This window comes from Nicotiana tomentosiformis, chromosome 1, assembly GCF_000390325.3.
Source record: "Nicotiana tomentosiformis chromosome 1, ASM39032v3, whole genome shotgun sequence".
Classification (NCBI taxonomy): Eukaryota; Viridiplantae; Streptophyta; class Magnoliopsida; order Solanales; family Solanaceae; genus Nicotiana; species Nicotiana tomentosiformis.
Genome location: NC_090812.1, coordinates 117,813,823 through 117,827,473, shown reverse-complemented (window position 1 = coordinate 117,827,473; position 13,651 = coordinate 117,813,823). Strand labels below are relative to the sequence as shown.

Genomic DNA, 13,651 nt, shown 5'->3' with positions numbered 1-13,651 from the left:
AGTAATATAGCCCGTAGGCGTAATGATCGAGTGAATGCTTGCTTGAACTCGAAATAAAAATAGGCCATAGGCTTAGTAGTCGAGTAAATATTTCGAACTCAAAGTAATGTAGCCCGTAGGCGCATTGGTCGAGTGAGTACTTTCTCGAACTTGAAATAGAAGTAGCTCATAGTCTTAGTAGTCAAGTAAATGATTCGAACTCGAAGTAATGTAGCCCGTAGGCTTAATAGTCGAGTGAGTGATTTCGAACTCGAAGTAATATAGCCCGTAGGCGTAATGGTCAAGTGAATGATTTGAACTCAAAGTAATGTAGCCCGTAGGCGTAATAGTCGAGTGAATATTTTCGAACTCAAAGTAATGTAGCCCATAGGCTTATTAGTCGAGTGAATGTTTTGGACTCGAAGTAATGTAGCTCGTAGGCGTAATGGTCGAGTGAATGAGTCGAACTCGAAGTAATGTAGCCCGTAGGCGTAATGGTCGAGTGAATTTTTTTGGAGTCGAAGAAATGTAACACGTGGGCTTAATGGTCGAGTGAATGATTCGAACTCGAAGTAATGTAGACCGTAGGCATAATAGTCGAGTGAATGTTTTCGAACTCGAAGTAATGTAGCCCGTAGGCGTAATAGTCGAGTGAGTGCTTGCTCGGACTCGGAGATTTATCTCAATCCTGTTTGCATAATAAATCTCAAAAATAGAGGAATTTATCTTGGATATAAGATATCGGTAAAGAAGAGAACTTTCTTTGCAAGTCTTTATACATGTGTTCATATTTTGCGTCAGGGATCAGGCCAACTACATGAGCATGGTTCGTTTTGACCATTTGGCTCTTACAACTTTTCCTATTGGAACCTTGTTGTTATGAAATAACTTTCTTGCATCTGAACTTGATATATTTGAGGGCTAATGCCCCCAGCATTCGAGGTCGATTGTAAAGAGGCCTCGGATATTGTCGAATTGTTTCTAAGTTTAGCACGATCATTGGTTGCCTCATTAAAAACCTTGCCGAAAAATCCATTTGGAATAAAACTGGTCTAAGGGAAAAAGAGTGCAACGCGTGCTTCCAGACCTAGGGCTTCGTATTGAAGGATTCATCCTAGCTCCTGATCGGACTCCTGCAGGGGTTAGTTTCGAAATGTAAATGAATATGGGAGGGTCGTACCTTAGTAGTAGTATCGTTTTAGGTGCGACACATTCCAATTGCTTGATAGTTGTTTGCCGTTTATAATACCGAGCTTGTATGATCCCTTTTCGACGTTTTCGAGAACCTGATACGGTCCTTCCTAGTTTGGTCCTAGTTTTCCTTCATTTGGATTTCGGGTACTGAGGGTGACTTTCCTTAGCACTAAGTCCCTGAGTTTAAAATGGCAAAGCTTGGTTCTTCGATTATAGTATATTTCGATTCGCTGCTTTTGGGCGGCCAATTGGACGAGAGAAGTTTCTCGTTTTTCATCCGATAATTCGAGGCTAGTGTTCATAGCCTCGTTATTTGATTCTTCTATTGTATATCAAAACCTGGCACTGGGTTCCCCGACTTCGACTGGAATTAAGGCTTCGAAGCCATATACTAAGGAGAACGGGGGTTCCCCCGTACTAGATTTTGATGTTGTTCGATATGCCCAAAGGACTTCGGGTAGAATTTCTCTCTATTTTCCTTTAGCGTCGTTTAGCCTCTTCTTTAGGTTTTGAATGATAGTTTTGTTCGTTGATTCGGCATGTCTGTTCCCACTGGGGTGATACGGTGTTAATAATATCCTTTTTATTTTATGGTCTTCGAAAAATTTTGTCACTTTGCTGCCGACAAACTGTTTCCCATTGTCACACACTATTTCGATGGGTATCCTGAATCGACATACGATATGATCCCAGATAAAGTCTATAACCTCTTTCTCTCTTACTTTCACGAACACATGTGCTTCAACCCATTTAAAGAAATAGTCAGTCATAAATAAAATAAATTTAGCTTTACTTGGGGCCAATGGCAGAGGGTCGATGATATCTATTCCCCATTTCATGAATGGTCATGGGGATAGGACTGAGTGAAGTTGCTCTCCGGGCTGATGGATCATTGGTGCAAACCTTTGACATTTGTCACATTGTCGAACAAACTCCTTTGCATCTTTGCCCATATCAATCCAATAATACCGTGCCCTGATTATTTTTTGGACTAATGAATTTGCACCGGAGTGATTTCCACAAGTGCCCTCGTGCACCTCACGCGGGATGTAATCGGTGTCTCCTGGACCTAAGCATACTGCCAATGGTCCATCAAATGTCCTTCGATATAGCGTTCCATCTACAATTAATGTGAATCGAGCAACTTTGGTTCGTAGGGTCCTCGAATCTTTAAGGTTCGATGGGAGATTTCCATTCTTTAAGTATTCAATATACTTATTCCTCCAATCCCAGGTTAAGCTCGTAGAATTTATCTCGGCATGACCTTCTTCGATCACGGATCTCGAGAGTTGAACTACAGTCCCCGAGCTTATCTCGCCTTCCTCGATCGATGATCCCAAATTTACAAGTGCATCTACCTCACTGTTTTGCTCTCGTGGAACATGCTGTAAAGTCTATTCTTTGAAATGGTGCAAAGTGACCTGCAGTTTGTCCAAATAACTTTGCATCCTATCTTTTCGAACTTCGAAGGTTTTATTTACTTGATTTACCACCAGCAAAGACTCACACTTGGCTTCAATGATTTCTGCTCCCAAGCTTTTAGCAAGCTCGAGACCTGCAATCATGGCCTCATACTCGGCCTCGTTGTTAGTCAACCTAGTAGTTTTGATAGATTTCCTAATAGTGTTACCCGTGGGTGGCTTTAAAATGATGCCTAGCCCGGACCCCTTCACGTTCGAATCCCCGTCCATAAAAAGGGTCCATACCCCTGATGACGTACCCGATTTCAATAAGAGTTCTTTTTCGACTTCGAGTACGAGGGTCGGCGTGAAATTGACTACGAAGTCCGCTAAAATTTGAGACTTGATGGTCGTACGGGGTTGATACTCGATATCGTACCCACTGAGTTCGACAGCTCATTTGGCCAATCGGCCTGATAGTTCGGGCTTGTGCAAAATATTACAAAGTGGGTAAGTGGTTAATACGCATATGGGATAACATTGAAAGTACGGTCGTAACTTTCTAGAGGCGCTTATCAGTGCAACTGCCAATTTTTCTAGTTGCGGATATCTAGTTTCTGCTTCTCCTAAGGTTTGACTTATATAATAAACGGAAAATTGCGTACCTTGCTCTCCTCAAACTAGGACACTGCTTACCGCGATTTTCGATACTGCCAAGTACTAGCAAATTTTTTCGTCTATTTTTGGAGTATGAAGAAGTGGCGGACTCGATAGATATCGTTTTAATTCCTCTAATGCATGTTGGTCTTCCGGGGTCCAAGCGAAATCGTTCTTCTTTTTGAGTAGAGAGAAAAACTGGTGACTTCGATCTGACGGCCTTGAAATGAATCGGCCTAAGGCTGCAATCTGTCTGTTAGCCTTTGTACGGCTTTTACTGTCCACGATGGCGATGTCTTCGATGGCCTTGATTTTAACGGGGTTAATCTCGATCCCCCGATTTGACACCATGAAGCCGAGGAACTTGTCTGAACTGACCCCGAAAGCACACTTCTCGGGGTTTAGCTTCATGTTGTATTTCCTTAAAATCTCGAATGTTTCCTGCAAATGGGTCAAATGGTCCTCTGCACGTAGGGACTTAACTAGCATGTCATCAATATAAACTTCCATTGATTTACCTATTTGTTCTTCGAACATTTTATTTACTAGGCGTTGATAAGTAGCTCCTGCATTTTTTAGCCCGAAGGGCATCACATTATAACAATATGTCCCATACTTGGTGACAAATGAAGTCTTTTCCTAGTCTTCTGGGTTCATTTGGATTTGATTATACACGGAATAGGCATCGAGAAAAGTAAGGATCTCGTGGCCAGCTGTGGCATCGATCATGCGATCGATGTTGGGCAGCGAAAAATAATCTTTGGGGCATGCTTTGTTCAAATCCTTATAATCTACACACATTCTAAGTTTGTTCCCCCTTTTAGGCACTACAACTACATTGGCTAACCATTCAGGATATTTCACCTCCTGAATGGACCCTATTTTGAGAAGTTTGGTTACCTCGTCCTTTATGAATGCGCGCTTTACCTCGGACTGGGGTCTTCTCTTTTGCTTCACCGGTCTGAACCTAGGGTCCAAGCTTAGTCGATGTGTTATATCCGGTGGGATTCCTGTTATATCTAAATGGGACTAAGCAAAACAATCCATGTTATCGATAAGAAATTGAATAAGTCTGTTCCTGAGTTCGGGGGTTAATCCCATTCCCAGGTATACCTTTCGTTCGGGTCAATGCTCGATTAATATGACTTGCTCCAATTCTTTGATCGTTGATTGGGTAGCGTCGGAATCATCGGAAAGCACGAAGGATCGAGGAATCCTATGATCATCATCTTCATCGATCTTCTGATTTTCTGGTTGGGTTAAAGTTGGTGTTTGTGATTGCTATTTGGCATCTTGTTCCCCTTTTGAGTTCGATCCCTTTATTGGCGAAGGTGAGGATATCGGATTTGCTTACTCGACATCAAACATTTATCTTACGGCCGGTTGCTCTCCGTACACTGTTATGACCCCCCTCGATGTTGGGAATTTAAGAACCTGGTGTAGGGTCGAAGGTACATCTATCATGTTGTGGATCCATGGCCTTCCAAAAAGGGCATTGTACCTCATGTCGCCTTCGATTACGTGGAACTTCATTTCCTGGATTGTCCCGGCCACGTTTATCGACAGAATTATCTCGCCTTTGGTGGTTTCACATGCCATATTGAATTCGTTTAGGACCAGGGTCGCGGGTACGATCTGGTCATGTAGACCGAGTTGTTGTACGACCTTCAATCTAATGATGTTGGCCGAGTTACCTGGATCAATTAACACACGCTTAACTTTAGTTTTATTCATAAGTACGGATATTACCAGTGCATCGTTATGAGGTTGTATGACTCCTTCTGCATCTTCATTATTGAAGGACAAAGTTCCTATGGGTGCGTAATCCTGAGTTCGAGATCGCTTTTCTCTCACAATCGATGTCTTAGTGCATTTTAGCACCGACCCTTGAGGGGTATCGACACTGCCGATGATCATATGAATGGCGTGCTATGGTTTTTCTCGTTCGTTTTGCTTGCCGAAATCCCTGTTTTTGAAATGGTTCTTTGCCCTGTCGTTTAAAAATTCTTGAAGGTGCCCTTTATTGAATAACCGGGCTACCTCCTCTCTTAGTTGCCTGCAATCTTCCGTTCTGTGGCCATGGGTGCCATGATATTCGCACATTTGATTGGGATTTCTCTGGGCAGGATCTGTCTGCATGGGTCGAGGCCATTTAGTGTCTTTGATGCGTCTGATAGCCGACACGATAGCGGATACATCAATGCTGAAGTTATACTCTGATAACCGAGGCGCTTCTTTAGATCCGGTAAGCCTGTCGAACCCACTTCTGTTCATTAGCACCCGAGACCCTTGACCTCGATCACTTTTTTTGTTGATTTGTCCGGGGTTACGTCTCGATTCATTGATTCTGTGGTTTCCGTTATATGGTCGATATTGATCCCTGACCGGACCTTGTTCTCGATTGATATCCCTCAGAGCAACGGGTTCAGCCCCCCAACTGATCATCTTCGACTCTAATTTTTGATTGTACCGATTGTGTACGTCGGCCCAAGTGATAGTTGGGTACTCTATTAGGTTATGCTTCAGTCGTCGTGATGCCGTCGAACTTTGTTCGTTCAAACCCTCAATGAAAGCCTGAACAGCCCAATCATCTATAACTGGTGGCAAATCCATTCGTTCCATTTGAAAACGAGATACGAACTCCCTTAGCATCTCGTTGTCCTTTTGTCTTACCTTGAAAAGGTCTGATTTCCTTGTTGCGACCTTTATGGCCCCGGCATGTGCCTTTACGAAAGAATCTGCTAACATGCAAATGAGTCGATCGAATTCGGTGGTAGGTTGTGATACCAAATTATTGCTCCCTTCGAGAGGGTCTCTCTGAACTTTTTCAACAACACAGATTCGATTTCATTATCCTCCAAATCATTACCCTTGATGGCGCACGTGTAAGAGGTGACGTGTTCGTTAGGATCGGTCGTTCCGTTATGTTTGGGAATTTTGAGCATACAGAATATTTTAGGGATTGGTTTTGGGACTGCGCTCGAGGGAAAAGGCTTTTGCACAAATATTTTGGAATCCTACCCTTTTATCATTGGTGGATCCCCCGGGATCTGATCGACCCTGGAATTATATGTTTCTATTTTTTTATCGTTGGCTTCGACTCGCTTTGTGAGCTCCTCGAGTATTTTAGTGATTTCGGGAGTAGTCCCTGATTCTTGCTCATTTGACCTCACTATGGCTTCATTCTGTGGGCAATTTCTTGGGGTGGACTGGGCTCAGGCCTACTTGGTAGCTAGGTTTGGCTCTGCAACTGAGCTATCGCTACCTGTTGGGCTTGCAACATTTCAAAAATTATATGCAAGCTGACGTCGTTTTCCTCAATGTTATGGGTGTCTCGAGCTGCAGACCGAGTGCCACCATGAATGCTATTTTCAGGTTAAGAATGTATGTTCGCCTTAATGGACACATGAGAATTGATATCTATCGGCACTTCGATTCGAGCTCCAACAGCGTTGACAAGTGGTCTTTCGGTACTGGGTGTCAAGTTGTTGTTCTCATCTTGAAGACTAGCTTCGTTGTCGATAGGTAAGGCCATTTGATTGGTAGTTAGTCGCTGCTAATTCGAAATCCGAGATACTTTCGAAAACAAGCGCAAAACGATATGTTTTTGCAGATTCGTATCAAATAACCACTATTATCCTTAGCCCCACGGTGGGCGCCAAACTGTTTACCCGAAAAACGGATGGAGTTGAATTTGTACGTAGTTCTAAGGATATGTGATATAGATTAATATAAATTATAAGGATAAATAAAAATATCAAATATGGATTGCAAAGAATGCAAAATAAACAAGGTTGTAAATAAGATAATTTTTAGGATTATGCAAGATGAATCAATTTATGAAGCTTAAAAGAGTAACTCTTGAATATAAGAGAATATGGTGCTTGAATTACAATGTAAACAAAAAAAATGTCCTCTACAGAAATGTAACATCCTCTTTATAGTGGAGAATCCTACTTTAGATATAATTAAAAATGCCTAGTGAAGAACCTATGATAAATCAGCTTTTCCCTAATTTGTGCCGAGATTCTCTCCTCTAGTGTGTTTGCAACGGCTCTTGTCTGTGAGCTCGAGCTCGATCGGCCTCGATGCTGGTCGGTATTGCTTCTAGAGCTTGATGTGGACTCGGAATCAGGTGATGACTCGGGCTCGGTATCGGTTGGCCTCTGCCCCTTAAGCTCGAAATCATCTCATCATAGTTCGATTTGGACTCAAGCTCGATAGTGACTTCGAACTCGGTGTTCGACCTATACCGGAAATATGAATCTCGTTTATACCATCTTCGGAACCCATAACGATATTACGTTTCTTCGATCCATTATGTTTCGACCTCGATCAATCGTACGACGGCCGAAATCTATTTCTCTAAGTTTTCTCTCTCTAAGGCCGAAGTCTTTCTAAGCAAGTAACAAGACATTTCTCTAAGTTTTCTCTCTCTAGGTTGGTATTTGCTAGTTTTGGACAAAACTTTTGTCAATATAATATTTTTAATTTTGTACTTTTGAGTATTTTAATTAAGAATATTACCGTCTATGACTCTATGCACTAGTTAGTATTCAAACTGAATAAACCGAAATTATCGAACCGAATAAACCAAAACCGAAAGGAGAAAACCGAACCATACCAAATTTAATTAGGTACGTTATTGGTATAGTATTTTACGAAATTGAATACCGAAAATACCGAAATGAAATATTTAAATACCGTATCGTACCGACCGACGAACACCCGTACTGCCTAGTCCTCCCTTCCACTCAACCCTTTTCTTCTTTTCACTAGATATGGGTTGCCGATGCTGAGCACGGCCCCAATATTTGATTCAATATATTTTTTGACATGCTAGCTTCATAGCAAAGAAATTCAAGCAGATAAATTTGGGGTAGCAGTTTGCGCATGCTATAGATAAACTGATGACTTATATTGGCGATTTGGATCAAATATGCAGGTATTTTGTGAAGATAATTGAACACTAATTTTTCAAATTAATTTGCCTAGTGGCAGTAAAGCCTCTCTTAGAAGATGCTTCCAGGAAAAAAACTGAAAGTAACACTAATGAATAGTCCTAGAATTCTAAAAGAAAGAGAAAGCATGGAACATGAATATGCCATCCATTAAAAATAAAAAGAATTGCGTAAAAGTGTAAGGAACATTTCACCTGGACAAAATAAAATTTCTGCTATCCTTGTTAAGAAACAACTTCGGGGCTCAAAAGTAGAACTTTGATTTTAGTGATACAGAGCTGGGTGATTCTACCTTTATGCAACCTGATTTTGACTCTCACGATAGTTGTTTAAGAAAATACTTAGAGATAGGTGAAAGAGTAATTATATTTGACTATTTGTAATGCACGTATTCCCTATTCGAGCTTCATAGTGATTCCCACGCTCAGGCAGTAATTCAATTTAAATAAAAATAAAACTCTTCGGAACTTCACTATCTGAAATGATTCAAAATATTAATTAATGTTCTTCCCTTCAGATATTACGTTTTGCATGTGCACTTTTTGAACATCTTCTGAGTCTTACAACAACAAAAAGTTAAAAAGTAGGCACATTCTTTTCGACTACATGCTTGACGTCTCCAAAACCTCTGTGGCACTCTTCTGAAAAATGAAGTGTCACAATCCTCCCTGGGGCCTGAATGTATTTGCTCAAGTGTCTACCCTTCACAAAACAGAAACAGAGATATCTAAGTGGTTTCGATTCTTTCTAGATTATCACATTATAACTCCTACTTCAGTCTCACAGAAAATTGGGAATAATACATAAGCGTGTTATTATTTCACCTTCTGATGAAGCTAAAGAAAATACTCGATAGAGAAATCAGAGTACTAAAACATAATACCGAGAATAATATTAAAAAGCTTAGTGCTTCTCTACTTTATCTCCCATACTATTTTATGTTACCTTTCTTTACCTCTGTGCATTCTCCCTAAAATGTAGACCAACAAAGTGGTAAAAATGGTTCATGAAATCAAGTGAAACAAATCAGATAAATTAACTGACTATATCTTTTATGCTTAACACTGGTACTTTTTTTCTCATCGCATTATTTAAAAAAGAGTACACGGGAACACGACCTAAGAATTCAAGTGCAAATTTATTTATGACAACTTGCTGGTTTAAACTTCTTGGTAATTCTTGCATATAAGAGTATAAAAATGGGACAAAAGATATTAAACCTGAATCATAAAAGGGAAATGAATTTGTATAGAAATTCTTAAGGTAACTCTTGCATATATGGAAAAAGAATCATCATGTTAGAGAACTGTATCTTGAGAAACTTTTTCTTAATGAGGCTCTAGACTTATTAACTCTTACTTGATGAGATTTTGGAGTTATTAACTCTTGTAAACCATAATGAGAGACTCCTTACCTAAAGAGAGAATATGCCATGAGAAGATGTTGCATTTGAAACTTCTTAGATAGGGCGGTGGATTCAAACAACAATACATCTTACATCTGGAGAAGATGAATGAGATAAACCCTTGACTAAAAATTTGATATACTTTGGAAATATAAAATCATTTGCCAAGAAAATATCACCATAAAAAAACAACAACTTTGGAGGGAACTCTTCCGTACACCTGGCATCAGCAAATGAAAAATATTACTACTAAAATTGCTGAATCTAACCAGCTTTAATTTGAAAGAGCAATCAATTAACATTATAGTTTTTTGCAACTAAGAGTGTATTCTAATCTTCCTGGATATCATTAAGTGGAGGTTAAGTATAATCTTGCACTGGATCGGGCAGAAGAGCTTCCTAAAAATATTATCAAATACAAAACATGGGTCTTTTTTTTTTTTTTTTAGAAAGTGATGAAATACATAACATAGTGTTATTTCTATTTGGCGTAAACAGGTTTATATGAGTTAACAAGTTCCATTGAATTGAAGGAGAATAGATTTACCGGTAATATAACAAAGTAGAATGTTATATGGTACTGATATTTCACATAGCATATTGCATATTGTTAGTCCAGAAATAACATAGGAAAGAGAAATTAACAATTGTTTATCAATGCTAGAAGCTTCTTTAGGTTACTATGTAATCCATGAAGAAAACTGATAATTGTCAAAGAGCGTACAACACAAGATGCAGCACTTTTGAATGCATTGTAGTTGTTATTAAAATATGTAAATGTCATTTGGCATTTGCAACTCTAGCTTTCCTAGAGAAAGTGGAGCATGTCATTGCAACTCGAGCTTTCGGAGTATAATGCAACTTTGTGCTGAGTACGTAAAGAAAGTATTGAATGACCTTAATAGCTGAATAAATCAATTGACAGATTAGTATTAAGAAGACAGCAGTAGAAATATAAGCCGTGACATCTCAATTTCTACCATACTGCATAAATATACTGTCAGAAAGCCAGAGTTGCAGCAATAACATCAAAACAGTTAATTGTACAGTCACAATTAAACTTTATCATTCAGAATTTAGTCCAGAAAGAGTGACGTAGGGAAATACACAATGGCTACCTACATCTATTATGATATGTTACTTTTCACCTCATAGAATATGGTGACTACAATATTTAAACAGATGCACAAGCACTCTAGTACGTCTCTACTTCGGTATCATCTTTAATCTCTACTCAACAATTATCATAGGAATTTAATCCCATTTTACTTGTGCAAGAATTGAAAAGTCAGTGAACTCCTATATCATATTCCAAAGGCATTAATATTTAATCCTTTTCATTTACAAATTCAAAAAAGAAGGAAATGAAAGTACAAATCATTGAATAAAAATCAATATGAAAATTATTTAAAAAAAGTATGCCAACTGACAGAAAAGTACCTGATAACGCAGATACCACTTTGGTCACGTTGTAAGAGATGCCGAAGATAGATGAAGTAACATGGTACATGAAGCAGTGGAAAAGAAAAAAAAAAAATTAGATACAACTATTATTGTTTTATTGAAAAATCTGAGAAGTCCATGGTATTTCAAAAAGTGATAAACGCCCAAAAAAAAAAAACATAAGTATCTGTTGGAAAATATGAGAAGTTTATTACTAGGAAACAAAATTTAATAAAAATATAAAAGGAAAAAAAGCCTAAGGTGATCTTAACTTCTTTATTGTTTATATCAGTTTATATTTCTAATTTCCAACACCTGGGAATCCGGAAAATCATCTTTCAAACCCATAGCAAAAAAGATCACCATTTTTACTGTTCAAGAGTTCCAATTTCTGGCCCAAAGAGTCAAATCAAATTGAAAAAAATACAGCTATTCTATCTAGAAACGAATATCATTAGTCTATTCCTTTAACTGAATTTGAAGGGATATTTTCGAAATTCAGAAAAAGGTCTTAATGCAAATGAAATTACTACCATAATATATTTTTTTTTTATCATTGTCTACTTCCAAAGACACTCCTATATTTTACCCATAACAAACCCTTCTCCTTTAATATCTTTCCTGTATTTTTTTAACTCAAAGTTCCAGTCTTTCCTTCCATCTATAGATAGAAAATGTCGAGTGAAGACCATATATGAAAATTGGAAAGACAGAACGGAAGCAGATTAAGGACGAAAAAAGAAGAATAATAACCAACAACAAACATGAAGTTAAAAGATTAGAAGAGAACCGGAAAAAAATTAGGGAAAAATTGGGAGAGAAATAACCTGAAATTGCAACACTCAGCTGCTGAGAAGATAAAGAGAGCTCAAAGAGCTGTCCTCGAAAGCCAGAAGAAAACCGATGAAAGAATCGATGTTTCTTGAATTCATGCTGTGTCTGTTGCTTGAATGAAAAAACTGATACATCTAGATTTATGAAAAAAATAAAAATGACCATGGAGTGAGAACAAGTGCTTTAAAAGATTTTATGACAGAAGCAAATGACAAAGGTACCCTTGGTCGACTATTATATCTTTTCTAATAAAATAAAAAGACAAAGATAATGGAAGGTATAATGACAAATCTGCCCTTGATCGACCATCTTTGCGTGCTCCTTGTTCTCCCTTACTAATCCAACTTCATCCATATTTTTTAAATCACCACCTAATTTAGTTATTTAGAAATAAAGTTTAAATAAACCTGTCCTCCCTTCCGCTCAACCATTTTCTTCTCCTTCTTCTTCCTCACTTATCCAATTTCATTCATATTTTTTTAATCATCACCCAATTTAGTTATTTAGAAATAAACTTTGAATAATTTATTATTAACATATTAATTTTTGAATATCCACAATGAGAGGAATTCGAACTTCAAAGAATTCTTCCTCTTTTTTTTTTTTTTTTAATTGAATTCTTGACTCCCGTAAGAGAGAAAACGAGTAGCTAAAAGGAAAAAGTTGGAGAATTTTTGTACGAAGTGGAAGGGGGTGGATTTGGTAGTTACAAAGTTATTTCGTGGAAGAGCTCTTAACCTTTATTTTTATTTTCACTTTTCATATTAATTTTATGTAGACTATACAAGAAATCTCAAGCTCTTTTTTAGAATTTCTTTGAACATTTTTTATGAAGTAAAGTAATACTAATACTTACATATATTTAAAAATTAGAAGTTAAAATTTGAAAAAGAAACCTAGGAATATCATACATTTGAAAATCTTAAGAAAATTTGGTCATATTTCTTAAGGATTACCGAAAGTAAATAAAAATATCAACATAAATTTCGAGATTATCTCCTGAACAATCATTACTATCTAGCTTATATGAGATCATATTTCTACTGATTTGGATCTTAAATTTTCAAGAAAAAAAAATTGAGAATGCTTACAAATGGTATTCCAATATTTTTAGTATAATACCCAATAATATATTTTGTTTGAGTATGCTTAATGTTTTTCAATATTTTTGGTATATTATACAATATAGTATATCATGATTACGGTTAAATCTTGGTATACTGTAATTACTAGTCATGGTATACTTTGTTTGAGTATGTTAAATAATATTCATGATAAACATAGTATAACACGAAGTAAACTATATAGTATACCATGATTACAGTTCAACTATGGTATATTTTGTTTGATCATGTTAAATGATATTCACAATAAATCTTGGTATATTGTATAATGTTTCATGAGGTATACTATACAATATACCATGATTCAACAAGTATACTTTGTTTATGTTAAATGGTATTTCCAATATTCTTAGTATACTATATATTGGTATACCATAATAAGTATTTAATCATGGTATAATTTGTTTGAGTATGTTAAATAGTATACTACACATTGGTATACCATGATTAGTATTGAATTATGGTATTCTTAATATTCTTGGTATACTAAATATTGGTATAATATGATTAAGGTTGAATCATGGTGTACTTTATTTGAGTATTTCAAATAGTATATCAAATATGTATACCGTGATTACAGTTGAAAGATGATATTCTCAATATTCTTGATATACTACACATTGGTATACTATAATTCGACAATCATGGTATTCC

The 13,651-nt window shown here is 37.3% G+C and overlaps 1 long non-coding RNA gene across 2 annotated transcripts; it reads right to left on the bottom strand.

Moving 5' to 3' along the window:
* Positions 1-8,651: 8,651 nt before the first annotated feature.
* Positions 8,652-11,997, bottom strand: LOC104101494 (uncharacterized). 2 transcript variants are annotated; one of them, XR_004508331.2, is made up of 3 exons: positions 11,037-11,997; positions 9,606-9,816; positions 8,652-8,893 (listed from the first exon to the last, which is right to left on the bottom strand). It is a non-coding gene; the product is annotated as an uncharacterized lncRNA (long non-coding RNA). The 2 variants fall into 2 exon arrangements; XR_687504.3 differs by having other exon boundaries at positions 8,652-8,888.
* Between the last annotated feature and the right edge of the window lie 1,654 nt (positions 11,998-13,651).